Source organism: Oncorhynchus tshawytscha, linkage group LG06 (assembly GCF_018296145.1).
Source record: "Oncorhynchus tshawytscha isolate Ot180627B linkage group LG06, Otsh_v2.0, whole genome shotgun sequence".
Taxonomy (NCBI): domain Eukaryota; kingdom Metazoa; phylum Chordata; class Actinopteri; order Salmoniformes; family Salmonidae; genus Oncorhynchus; species Oncorhynchus tshawytscha.
In genome coordinates, this window is record NC_056434.1 from 27,751,590 (window position 1) to 27,766,095 (window position 14,506).

The window sequence follows — 14,506 nt, forward strand, 5'->3', positions numbered from 1 at the left end:
CCCATCAGGACCATTTAATTTTGCCCCCAACCACGCATCAGTTCAGCCAGAGAATCCAGGGATTCTACTTTTGCAGATAGGGGTGGAAGGTAGCCTAGTGGTTAGAGCGTTCGACTAGTAACCGTAAGGTTGCAAAATCGAATCCCTGAGCTGACAAGGTAAAAATCTGTCATTCTGCTCCTGAACAAGGCAGTTAACCCACTGTTCCTAGGCCGTCATTGAAAATAAGAATTTGTTCTTAACTGACTTGCCTAGTTAAATAAACGTTAAAAAAATAAGAGATAAGATCCTTGTTATCCCTGTATTTCAAGCATCTAGTGACAGGACCAGCTACTCTGCTTGGAGACAGATGATGAGATTTATGTTAGTGTGTGGAGAGTCCTCCAGACAAGATGTCCCGACTCTGATTAATATTTTATCAGAGTTCATCACACCATTTTACAGAGACGGGGACCAGACAGTTCCCTGGGGCAAATCTCTTCAATTCTGCAACACCCCTAAATGGAGAGGGCCAGGTGGGAAAAACACTAGCTCTGAATGGCCTTTTCACCAGGAAGTGCCAGCCAGACTCACAGACATTCAAGAGCAGTTCAGTAAGCGGAAACACTGACCACTCGTTTCCTGTGATTGTACTGTCATCACAGCCCTTCAACCCTACCCTCTATCAACATCATACTGTAAAGGAACTCAAATGAATAGATTATCAAATACAATACGCGTATGTAAAATGAACCCAAAAAGCCTGTTTTTGCTGGAGCATCGATAACATGATTATTTTTGCATTTCTCCTAAAAAATGTAGGTGTCAAAATGAATATAAAGGGCAACATTTGTCCTTATGTGTACAATATAACCTCCCCTATCTTTTCCTGTGATTGTGAGATCATGTTGTAACCCAAAGCCCCATCTGAATAGATGTGTAAGGTAAGTAGAACTACGAACAGGTTCAAATACAACAACCTCTAATATTGACAGTCAAGTCAATGAGTTCACATTTTAAGATTTCATTTTTTAAATTTAGCGACATGATTTAGATAAGCAGTGCATGGGATGCAGTACATGTTCCCTGTGCCCAAGAACACTAAGGTAACTTGCCTAAATGACTACTGACCCATAGCACTCACGTCTGTAGCCATGAAGTGTTTTGAAAGGCACATCAACACCATCATCCCAGAAACCCTAGACCCACTCCAATTTGCATACCACCACCAACAGATCCACAGATGATGCCATCTCTATTGCACTCCAAACTGCCCTTTACCACACAATAGTGGTAGGCCTGATCACCGACAACAACGAGACAGCCTACAGGGAGGAGGTCAGAGACCCCTGGTGCCAGGACAACAACCTCTCCCTCAACGTGATCAAGACAAAGGAGATGATTGTGGACTATACAGGTAAAGGAGGCCCGAGCAGGCTCCCATTTTCATCGACGGGGCTGCAGTGGAGCAGGTTAAGAGCTGCAAGTTCTTTGGTGTCCACATTTACTATGAATTGAGCAGAAAACAGTAGAGCGGACCACACGTAAAGACTAAACACCAGAAAGGACTTATTTAACATAAAGGAGGGTGTGTGTTAATGTGTTGAGTGTCCGATGGGTAGTATTTATGACCATGGAAAGGCACCTTACCCAATAAAGGTTTTTACTTTAAACCCACCCAGAAACCTCAGTGGAATGCATGATTCATAGTCTTCCTGTAGTCTATATGGTTTCTATGGCTTTGCATGCAGCACTCAACATTCAACTCAACTCAGTATTGCATAATATGATCCCAAGATAAAGAATTTGAATTGCTTAACGTACAAGTGAGTGCACGCACGCACACACACACAAACACACATTCTGACATTTGTGAGTATGAGACACATTCAATGCCGTATACCTCATTCTTGCCATTTGGCAACCTCTCAGATGGGAAAAGCAGCATCCCTAACACAACTTTCTCTCTCTCCATTACAGACCAAGTACATCTGTACTAATAAACACTTCCCCTTTGATAGGCATATTTGTATCTCTTACAGACAATGGAGGTTTTTCTGCCAACTTTCCTTGAGACTATTTTGTGTATGTGTGTTTGTGCCCAGATAGAGGGAGAGAGGAGAATAGAGCGATGTGAGTGAGTGAGTGAGTGAGTGAGTAAAAAACAGGGCAGAGTAACTATGTGTCAGAAAACAGAGAAAGGTTGGGACTGAGAGACAGAGGCCACTCAGAGATGGCAGGTTCAAAACAATGTTTTTAACAGGATGGGTGAATACTTTGTTACATAATCAATGCCACTGGCAGCAAAAACTACTCTTCTGACCAGAGTACTTAATAGTTAAACTGGTGCACTGGATCCCAGTCCACTGGTTCTCTTAGGAGTGTTGTACCAGATGAGCAAAGGTCTAGGGTTTTCAATTCAAAACCCATGAAAACATATTCGGTAATTTCAGTGTTTGTATGGGCTTTGAAAGCACAGATTCTGAATGAATGACCGTTCCCTGTATGTTTAACTCATTGGAGCCTTGGAGGGCCCAGAGGCCCAGGACAAACACTACAGTGGGGGGAGGTGGTAAACATAAACAAAAAAAGAAAAGCTAGCTTCCTATTCAGGAGAGACAATTGACTTTCTCAGTCTCAGGCAAGTTATTCATCGTCCAAGGCTGCATGGCCACAACACACACAGTTATCATTCGATCTAGGAATCAATAGACTATTTCACCTGCAAAACAACAAAAGTTCAAGGTCTTTACTCACATGCACTAGTACAGTGAAATGCCTTTTTTGCTTGCTCTTTCCCAACAATGCAGTAATCAATATCAGTAGTACTATACAATTAAAATAAATAAAAGTCAAGTAGAACAAAAACACAGGAGAAATAGAAATAAGAAGAACACGAGAAAGTAAGTAAGCTATAGACAGGGTCAGGTCCAGGGTCAGTGTCATTACCATATTTACAATGTGCAAGGATACAGGAGTGGTAGGGCTAGATACAGTGGCAAGAAAAAGTCATGTGAACCCTTTGGAATTACCTGGATGTCTGCATAAATTGGTCAGAACATTTGATCTGATCTTCTTCTAAGTCACAACAGACAAACACAGTCTGCTTAAACTAAACACACAAACAATTATACGTTTTCATGTCTTTATTGAACACACCGTGTAAACATTCACAGTGCAGGGTGGGGAAAGTATGTGAACCATTGGATTTAATAACTGGTTGACCCTCCTTTGGCAACAATAATCTCAACCAAACGTTTTCTGTAGTTGCCGATCAGACCTACACAACAGTCAGGAGGAATTAGGGACCATTCCTCTTTACAGAACTGTTTCAGTTCAACAACATTCTTAGGATGTCTTTTGAGAACTGCTTGAGGTCATGACACAGCATTTTAAATCAGGTTGAGGTCAGGACTCCCATGAACACCACTCTTGTTAAGTGTTTTACGTGTCGTAGACTTGTCCACAGTCATGTTAGCATGCTCCAGAGATTTCTTTAAGTCTTTAGCTGACACTCTAGGAGTCTTCTTAACCTCATTGAGCATTCTGCGCTGTGCTCTTGCAGTCATCTTTGCAGGACGGCCACTCCTACGTAGAGTAGCAACAGTGCTGAACTTTCTCCATTTATAGACAATTTGTCTTACCGTGGATTGATGAACATCAAGGCTTTTAGAGATACTTTTGTAACCCTTTCCAGCTTTATGCAAGTCAACAATTATTAACCTTAGGTCTTCTGAGATCGCTTTTGTCCGAGGCATGGTTCATATCAGGCAATGCCTCTTGTGAATAGCAAACTCAAATTTTGTATGTGTGTTTTATAGGGCAAGGCAGCTTTAACCAACATCTCCAATCTCCTCTCATTGATTGGACTCCAGGTTAGCTAAGTCCTGACTCCAATTAACTTTTGGAAAAGACATTAGCCTAGGGGTTCACATACTTTTTCCAACCTACACTGTGAATGTTTAAATTATGTATTCAATGTAGACAAGAAAAACACAATCATTTGTGTGTTATTAGTTTAAGCACACTGTGCTTGTCTATTGTTGTGACTAAGATGAAGATCAGATCAAATGTTATGACTAATTTATGCAGAAATCCAGGTAATTCCAAAGGGTTCACATACTTTTTCTTGCCACTGTATGTACAGCATAGAGGTAAGGTCACTAGGCATAACAGCAGCATATACGGGTGAGTGAGTGCGTGTGTGTAGAGTCGGTATGAATATGTGTGCGTGTTATGTGTGAGTGAGCAAATTAATTGTGAGTGTGTGTGTGTTGGTGTGTCAGTGTGAGTGACTGTTTAGAATGTGCATAGAGTGAGTGTGTGAATGTGCATAGAGACAGTGTGCAAAAATTGAAATAAAATGGAAGAGTCAATGCAAAATGTTCTCAATGGTGCAGCTGTATAACTTTTTGAGAACTCTACACTAAAGTTCCACCACAAAGCCGTAAACACGGGCACCATCATAGATATCATCCTAACCAACATGCCCTCTAAATACACCTCTGCTGTTTTCAACCAAGATCTCAGCGATCACTGCCTCATTGCCTGCATCAGTAATGGGTCAGCGGTCAAACGCTCCCGTAAACACTTCAGCGAGCAGGCCTTTCTAATCGACCTGGCCGGGGTATCCTGGAAGGACATTGATCTCATCCCGTCAGTAGAGGATGCCTGGTTATTTTTTTAAAATGCCTTCCTCACCATCTTAAATAAGCATGCCCCATTCAAGAAATGTAGAACCAGGAACAGATATAGCCCTTGGTTCTCTCCAGACCTGACTGCCCTTAATGCAGGAGGCATTTTTTTTAAAGTGGAAAACCCCTAAATTAACACATGATGAAAATCATGAAATCACAACAAATAACAGGTTCATATCTGCTTACAGGTTTTACCCCTAATCCTGCAGCAGGAGGATTTAAATGAATATTGAATATTTAAAATGGCTGCCAGAGGGCAGCTGGGAGTGGTATTTGTAGCAGACCCGGCGTGGATCAAATTCGACCCAAGTGATCAATTAAGCAATGCCAGCCTACCATAAACATTTGTCCAATAAGTACAGTTCAATTTACAACCACAAATACCAATAGCCTACCAAGAAAACCATAATATCTATTTCTATGATGAAACATACCGATATGTAACTATACCCAGGGGAAACATTTGGGTTCTTGCATTGGAATTATATTGAATTATGCTTATTTTACACTATACTACAATAAACATAAAAGTTCAAATGCCGACGCCATTGAGTGCTTTTGACCAATAAGTTATAAAAACCAACCAGCTAGATTTTTCTTACCTCTTCAGAAGAGTTGCAGCCTCCTTGATGCTCTGTGGAACTTCCTGAGAAATCGATCACTCCATTCTTCCTGAAATCTTCTTGTAAGATACCCCTTAAATGCCAGTTGGATTAGCTGAGCTTTCCTCGGGTGTAGAATGCTTCTTTTGTGCTGACTGAACACGTTTGTCAAAGTAGAAAATAAGTTCTCGCATTTAGCTGTGGAAACCCCACTCATGAGCCCTATGATTTCATTTTGAATATCATGTGACATGTATGTGGCCTTGTGGGGTATGGTGCTAAGCACCTTGGAAAGTTCCTTGTCTTTTCGGAGAGTATATTTCATAATTGACAGAAAAAATCCACTGCCTCCCTCCCCTCTTGACTCTATCATGTCCAATGTCCCCTCAGTGGTTACTGGTTTGAAACAAGGAATCCAGTGATGTCCACAATCGCCGACAAACACGTGATTTCTTGCCAGCACCCATCATTAACAAGTGTTGACACTGATGTTCCCATAGGACTTCAAACTTGTTTTTCTTTCCACAGTGCAGTGCATTTCAAATGCCCTTTGCTTGATGCATGCCGAGCGAATCCTTTGGTACGATCAATAAAATTCTTCCAGTTAGAGTACCCAGCTTGGGTGAAGTCCTTGTCTGCGTTAGCATTGGACCCAACTCAGAACTTTCAACATGGGAAACAAAATGCCGCTGCAGTAACCGAGTATTCCAGCTACTCTCTTCCTATGAACCAGGTGCTATTAAATGTAAAACATTTGGACAGAAAACCTGCAGCTAGGGTAGGATTCTAGGCTAACCAGAGCTGGCTCCAAGAGCCAGGAACAGTCTAGGGGGCTGTGGAGCCATTATCCTGGCAGCACTTATAGAAGGGTGGGTAGGCTCTGCAGGCAAAGCTATCTGAAGCTCGTCAGCATCATTACTGCTGGGCTTGGTGGCAGCCTCTGTGGTTTGATGCTCCTGCTGCTGCTGCTGCTGCTAGTTGCTATCATTCTCCTTTGCCTTTGTTTGGGTACCTTGGCAAAGCCAATTTCTGATATCCATCGTGGCAGTGGCAGATTAGCTGGTTCGAGCTAGCTAAATAGGCAAAGGCTAATAACACTACGCTCTTTACAGCTCGCTAAGAAGCGAACTAATCTGTGTAGTGGTGGGGCGTGAGGCAGAGTTGAGTGAAGCAGCTTCAACAGTAAACTTGACCCCACCCTTATAAATTAAAATAAAATATTACAGGCGGAGGCGTATCACATTATTCACTTAGCCTACCATAGATGAGAAGTGCTTTTTCCCCCACTTTTTATGGAAACCCAACCACCCCAGTGGCTTTTCCATAGCCCCCCTACACACACCGTGGCACGCTCTGTCAATTGTCTAAACTACTTAAGTAAAAATACTTTAAAGTACTACTTAAGGAGTTTTTGGGGTATCTGTACTTTACTATTTATATTTTTGACAACTTTTACTTCACCTCATTCCTAAAGAAAATAATGTACTTTTTACTCCATACATTTTCCCTGAGGCCCAGAAGTACTGAGCAGGACAGGAAAATGGTCCAAGTGCACACTAATTAAGCAAACATCCCTACTGCCTCTGATCTAACGGATTCACTAAACACATATGCTTCGTTTGTAAATGAAGTCTGAGTGTGTCACGAATATCACCGAAGGTGGCTCCCCTTCGGGTGGCGCTCGGCGGTCGTCGTCGCCGGTCTACTAGCTGCCACCGATCCCTTTTTCCCCTTTTCGCTTGGTTTTGTCTAATTGGTTTCACCTGTTCCTTGTTGGGGTTTTTGGGTTGGGGTTATTTAAGTTCTATTAGCCCGCCTGTGTTTGTGCGGGCTTGTTTGCTGTTATGTCAAGAGGTGTTACTGTTTTTGTTGGGATTGTCGCTGTCCAGCGTATGTACCAGTTTGTACTCGGGTAGAGTGTTTTACACCTGTGTTCTGCGTCACCCGTTTGTGCGCTATTCCTGTACGGACATTAAAGCGTTTTCCGAGTCCTCTGCTCTCTGAGCCTGACTCCACACCCATCACTCTTCGAACGTTACAGAGTGTTGGAGTGTGCCCCTGGCTATCCATAAATGACAAAAACAAGAAAATGGTGCTGTCTAGTATAAGAAATTCGAAATTATTTATACTTTTACTTTTTAGTAATTTTAGTAATTACATTTACTATTGATACTTAAATATATTTAAAACCAAATACTTTAGACTTTTATTCAAGTAGTGTTTTACTGGGTGACTTTTACTTTTAAGGTATATTTACTTTTATTCAAGTATGACAATTGGGTACTTTTTCCACCACTGCTGCTGACACAGTGCAGCAGAGATACTGTCACACCCTGGCCTTACTTATCTTTGTTTTCTTTATTATTTTGGTTAGGTCAGGGTGTGACATGGGGGATTTATGTGTTTTGTCTGGTCTAGGGGTTTTTGTATGTTTATGGGGCTGTGTCCTTTCTAGGTAGTTTGTATGTCTATGGTTGCCTAGATTGGTTCTCAATTAGAGGCAGCTGTCTATCGTTGTCTCTGATTGGGAACCATATTTAGACAGCCATATTCTGTGGGTACTTTGTGGGTGATTGTCTTCTGTCATTGCACCAGATAGGACTGTTTCGGTTTTCACATGTGTTATTTTGTAGTGTTCTCGTGTATGGTCTTTATTAAACTCTAACCACGCTACATTTTGGTCCTCTCCTTCAACAGAAGAAAACCGATACAGATTTTGCGCCAACCTATTACTCAGTCATTTGAACTTTTTTGACATTTTTATATAGGATCCTAAAACTGAGGGCTCACAAGTATTAAATGAGGGGGCTGAGGGGGCTATGCCAGCTAGTTAACTTGGGCTAATCTCCTGTTTTTATTTGAATCTCCTGTTTTTAGCTCCTCATATGATCTCTGCTTGTTGGCTAACTATCCACCTTGTCATTGGCATAAAGCAGTGTTCCCCAACCCTGGTGTGTACGTGAGGGAGTGCATGTGTGCTAAGGTCTGGAGAATCAGAGCAGGTGGCCAGTCCACACTACCGCTGTTCTGCATTCTGATGGCTTGTAGATAGAAACTGTCCCTGAGCCAATTGGTATCAGATTGTCTGCCCAATGGTAATGGGGATTCGATCCAGCAACCTTTCGGTTACTGGCCCAACGCTATAACCAGTAGGCTACCTGCCACCCCACTTACCCCCTTCCTATAGGCTAACTCGTTGTTGTTGGTTATCAGGCCTACAACTCTGGTGTCATCAGCAAATTTGATGATGGAGTTGGTGTTGTACAAAGCCAAACAGTCGTGGGTGAACAGGGAGTACAACAGAGGGCTGAGGACACACCCCTGGGGGTCCCCTGTGTTAAGAGTCAGTGTGGAGGAGGTGTTGTTGCCAATCCCAGTTTTTCAAAAGTTATCCATCTATTTTGCTTATCAGATAGGATTGTATGCATATAAATATAATGAATAGACCGAACATATCATTGACTTGAATGGGGACTCATGTTCTATTAATTCTATTTTATGCATTTAATCCTATCTGATAGCCGAAATACGGATAGATAACTTTGGAAAAACTGGGCCCTGGGTTGTGGGTTTGATTTCCACTGTGGTCACATATGAAAATGTATGGCCTCACTTTGTATGGACTCACTCAGTGAAGGCTCTTCAGGGGAGGACCATCCTCAGTGAAATTTGAAAAATGTAAATAATGAAACATAAAAAAAGTTAGACTTCTTAGATAAAACTATAATATATTCACCTCACCCAATGATTGATTAAAACACAATATTTTGCAATGAAGGTCTACAGTAGCCTCAGCAGCACTCTGTAGGGTAGCGCCATATTCTAACCAGAGGACAGCTAGCTTCTGTCCTCCTCTTGGCACATTGACTTCAATCCAAAATGTAGGAGGCTCACGGTTCTCACCGCCTTCCATAGACTTACACAGTCATTATGACAACTTCCGGAGGACGCCCTCCAACCTATCAGAGCTCTTGCAGCATGTACTGACATGTTGTCTATTCAATCAAAGGACCAGAGAATGAATCTAGTACTGAAAGCTAGCTAGCACTGCAGTGCGTAAAATGTGGTGAATAGTTGACTCAAAGAGAGAGAAAGACAATAGTTGAACAGTTTTGAACAAATGAATTTCTTCCAAAATTAATGAGAAGCAAGAGACAGAGAGAAAGAGAGAGAGAGTTAGCTATATTTCGTAATATATATTTATTTCACTTTCATTTTCACTTACTCATCAAATGCAGCTACCTAGTTTAGCCTACTCAAACACCCGGCTCAAACAGAGAGGAAGGGGAAGGGGAGGTAGCTGATTATTGCTATGCAACACTGGAACTCTTCCAAATCAAGGTAAGCTTTTGGTTTAATTAATTTACTGCCACCAGGGCCCACCGGTGTAACTGCTAAACTGCTTGCTGCTGTACTGCATGATTGATGATTTTAGTGGGTTTTCTAACGAGTTAGTTTTAGTAGCTATGTTGACTATGATGTGGCAACGATGTAGGCTGTGTGTTAGCTTGGTTTGGCTTGGATAAAAAACAATTGCCTGTTCACAGACAGCTGATGTGTTGTGCACTGAAGTCCACAAAACGAATGGAAAAGGTGAGTGGAAGAGAGTGCGTAGATGGATGCGAGAAGGAATTATATGTACAACGAGCTGTTTGTATGTGGCTGCTAGGAAAGTGAATTGTTTGTGTGTGATCGGGGGTGTATTCATTGCACTGATCCTGTTGAAAAATGTTTCTTAAACGGAAGCAAACGGAACAAAACAGAGATAAACACTCTCGCTTGCAACTGTTGGACTAATGATTGCACCCTAGATCAACTAGATGCAGAAAAGAGTGTGCAAAGCGCTATTGAATGTGTGACTGTCTGTCACCTTGATTACTCAAACTTCTCTCGACCTATGAACCTACGAATTAAACTTTCATTCATAGGCTAGGTTGTAGCAACCTCATAATAGGTACAGGGAAAATTAGAGTATCATGTAGTAGCCTAAACCTATTGACGTTACATTGAACTGGGTGAATGGAATATGAATGACAGTCAACTAATATGATGTAATAGAAATAAGGCCATGTTCATAAAAATAAAAAATCTTCCCTCATCTTTTTTTAATTTACGCCCTGTTTTTCTTCCCAATTTCCGATCTTGTCTCATCGCTGCAACTCCCAAACGGGCTCCGGAGAGGTGAAGGTGGAGTCATGTGTCCTACGAAATATGACCCGCCTAAACACGCTCCTTAACACCCACCAGCTTAACCAGGAAGCCAGCCGCACTAACGCGTCAGAGGAAACACTGTTCAACTGGTGACCGTGATCAGCCCGCAGGCACCCGGCCCGCCACAAGGAGTCGCTAGAGATTGCGATGAGCCAAGTAAAGCCCCACCGGCCAAACCCTTCCCTAACCCAGATGACGCAAGGCCAGTTGTGCGCCGTCCTATGGGACCCCCAGCCACAGCAGTGCCTTAGAATGCTTTGGATTAAAGTGTCTGCTATGTAAATGGAATCATTTACGGAATAATTGGCCAATGCAATGAGTGAAGCAGTGTGAAAACCTAGCTGCCAAAAGACCCCAGCAACTTCATTTTGGATACATACTTACTGTATAAGGGATGCATTTGTTACATGCAGTACATGTCTCTTCCTGTCAATATCAGATTTTATTTGTTTTTACTCTGAAGTAAAATCATAATAGTAATCATCATAATAGAACATTGTAGTATAAATCATGCTTTATATCTTTATACTTTACAAACATACATTTTCATTGTGCAGGTCTCAAAATATCTATAGTAAACAAACCAGTTTAAAATGTATAGGTTTACCAAACGGTTAAGTGATTATCAATTAAGAGAAGTTGGATTAAATAATAGTGAAATGTATTAACAAATGAGAAAACAATCTTATCAAAAGTAATGTGAGCATTACATTGTGAAAAGCAAGTACTCTATGAACATTTATTGCAATGTGAAACGTTTGGTTAAAAAGTGACTGTGTGATGTACTCAGTCAGTTGAAAATGTGCTTAAAGTTCATTTTGACTTTTGTACTAAGAGTTGTGAAAACTGACCACATAATTGTGAAAATTGCACCAAAGCAATAAAAAAAACTGTAAGATACAGTTTTCATGGATACAACATGTATTCCCTTAGACACGGCACAGATTCCCTGGATGAAAACAACTTTCTGAATGTTATTTTATCCATGTGGGAGGCTGGAAGACAGGCTGTCACCCTTTCTCCTCCATGAAAGCCCTCCTGATATTGAGAAACCCTCCCCAAAAAGCTATCCGTTGTCTGGGCAACGAGAGTGCTTGTGTACAACAACGAAAGTCTGGGGAGGGGTGAGGTGGGCACTGTCAGTTCAGCTTCTTCTACTGGGAATGTCCCAGGCTGGCTCAGAACCAACCAATACCAATGAGCTAATGATTAAACAACAGGACTGTGGGACAGAAAAACAGTCCAATTTCTCAGTTACCACATAGTTAGTTAAAGGAAAATTCCACTTAAAAAATATATTTTGCATCATACTGTGACACTTTCTGTATTTTTACATTTCTATATCTTGAAACCTTGATTGCAGACATGCAAAACATTTTGGGACTGTATCAACAATGGATTAATGAAACAAATACCAAAAGATGGAAAGCCATAAGAAAAGTGTAGGCTACTGTGTTTAGGTTGTGGAGTTTGATGTCTGATTAGCAAAGAATACCTTTATATTTGGGATCTGGGTATCTGTTCAATGGTATTTTTGATTGTTGATATTTAGGCCTACCCATTAATTTTGGAAGAATACAAATAAATTCCCCATTAGTTTTTTTCCTATCATAACCCCAAATATAGTTTAATTGTTTACAAACATCAAACAAACAATGTAGAGTGACAGTCCTTGTATCTAGTCAAGAGTACAACTGTCTGTGAATCAGCAGCTGTCAACCAACACAGAGATATTGTATGGCACTAGACATAGTGGTGTGCTTAAGTTTAGGAGCACATCACAAGCTAGGTTTCCATCCAATTGGCGATAGATTTGAATGCAAATATGCTAAAATCCACATAAAAACAATATACGGATTTTCACACCAGATGTGTTTCCATCAAATTGATTTGTTGCAGATAAATGTCTGTGCGTGATGACGTCGTGCACATAAAATTAACTTATTTTGCAGTGAAATTCCCATGTACCAAATACAAAATTCAAGTTAAATGGGTTTCCATCGCATTTTCAATTCTACTGATGGTTTTCTCACAAAATAAGTGTTATAAATCGAAAGAAGTCACCATTGGCCACCATCATGGTGAAATCGCTGATCGGTTTCCTTCCTTTCAGGCAACTGAGTTAGGGAGGATGCCTGTATCTCTGTAGCGACTCTATGTACTGGTACACCATCCAAAATGTAATTAATAACTTCGCCATGCTCAAAGGGATATTCAATGAATGCTTTTTTATTTTTTTACCAATTTACCAGTAGGTGCCTTTCTTTGCGAAGCAATGGCAAACCTCCCTGGTCTTTGTATATATATTATATATATATTTTAATCGGGACCTGCTGTCTATCTTGACCCTGTTCTGGGTCCGGATCTGGTCAGCAGTCCACTGAGTATGGGGGGTGTAGAGAATCATTGTACCATCTAAACCTCTGTGAAATCTATTTTCCATAAACAAAAATGTGTTTAATTTTTTTATATTTATGTTTGAAGCTGACGTATAAAAACGAAATTAAAAGACGCAAAAATTTTACTTAAGAACGGGAAGCATAGAAATAAAACACATAGAACATATCTACTGCTTCATAGACTTGCTTTCAAAGAGAATGATAGATCCATAACAAACATTTCTGTGTGAATTTGATCGAGTCGCCCAAAAAGTTACATATTGCAGCTTTTTTTTAAATCCAATGGCATCGTGACATTTTTTGTTGATTTCACCTTGAATTCACGTTAGTTGACAACTCAACTATGCAAATCAAAACTAGACATTGAACTGATGTCTGTGCCCATTGGGGTACTTTACTCGCATGAAAAGGTTGAAGGGAAACCTGGTTACAGATACTGATCAAAACCCCAAAAATAGCACTGCCTTACCTTGACTTTAGTCCGAAATGTAAGCGGAAGAACAATAATGAGGAGCACCAACACAGTAGAGACAAAATAAGGCTTTCAAGTTCAAACTCCCATGCAAGTGGTACAGCAGAACTCCCCTCGAATGTCCCACCTCTTTTGCGCTTTTGATGAGCCACGTAAATTGCATTATTGGCTACCCTTCTCGCGCTTGTTTTACAGACAGTTGAGGAGTGACCTGCCCCGATAAATGCAACTGCCCTTTTTGTCTTTGTTAATTTCAACATGTGATGGACAGTTAACCCTTCGTCTAATCCTATACCATTTGTTGACACAATACTAAACCCTATGTGAATGCATGATATCTGCAATCCGATAAAGTGATTAAGGGTTAACAGCTGGACATTGAAACGCACTTCACTTCACTTACACACACGATTCTGTTGTCTCCAACTGCCTAGTAGATGTCTCATAGCTTTATCTATCGTCAAACAAGAAGACTGTCGCACCTTTCTGTATGGACAGTGAGTGACTGCACTACAATTGGTACACACACCAAAAAGCGCTGTGCCTAAACTTGTACCACCAACACAAGGAACAACGTTTCCATACTGGCAACACATGTCCCTTTGGTGTAACATTCAGCATTTCTAAAATATTCTGTGTCACCATGGAAGGGTCATCTTACACATTACTTGATCTCACCCTACAGACACTGTAATTACTAGGTTATGACAACTGGGTTATGACTATATTGGTAATGTTGAAGAAACTGATTTAATGTTTCTTAATGTTTGCTATTGAGTGCAATATTGCAAAGCCCTTAAAATGTTAGTGCTTATAAGCCATCAGCCCCTGCCCCTTTGATCTGCCTTTAAGCTTCAGTCAGCAGTTTTACCAGTCCACACTTCCTGTTTGCTCTAACACTAGTGCTTTCTCCCCTGTCATGACCCCCAGCACGCACATCCGCCTGGCCCCTGGAGATCAGGTTGGCCTTCAGTAAGAGTGGGGAGATAGAGGGGTGTAAATCGGAAACCTGTGATCCAAATCAAAGTTTTTTGGTCACGTACACAGATTTGTAGGTGTTATCACAGGTGCAGTGAAATGCTTGTGTTTCTACCTCCAACAATTCAGTAATACCTAGCAATACAAAACAATACACACATAATCCAA

At 41.0% G+C, this 14,506-nt stretch overlaps 1 protein-coding gene across 1 annotated transcript in view; it reads right to left on the reverse strand.

Annotated features, from left to right (window-relative positions):
- The window catches only part of ripor1 (RHO family interacting cell polarization regulator 1), a 115,159-nt gene extending 101,662 nt beyond the window's left edge, over nucleotides 1-13,497 (reverse strand). Inside the window, exon 1 of the mRNA XM_042323137.1 lies at nucleotides 13,358-13,497. The gene's annotated coding sequence lies outside the window, so the exon portion shown is untranslated. The remainder of the gene's footprint in view (nucleotides 1-13,357) is intronic.
- Nucleotides 13,498-14,506: the final 1,009 nt, after the last annotated feature.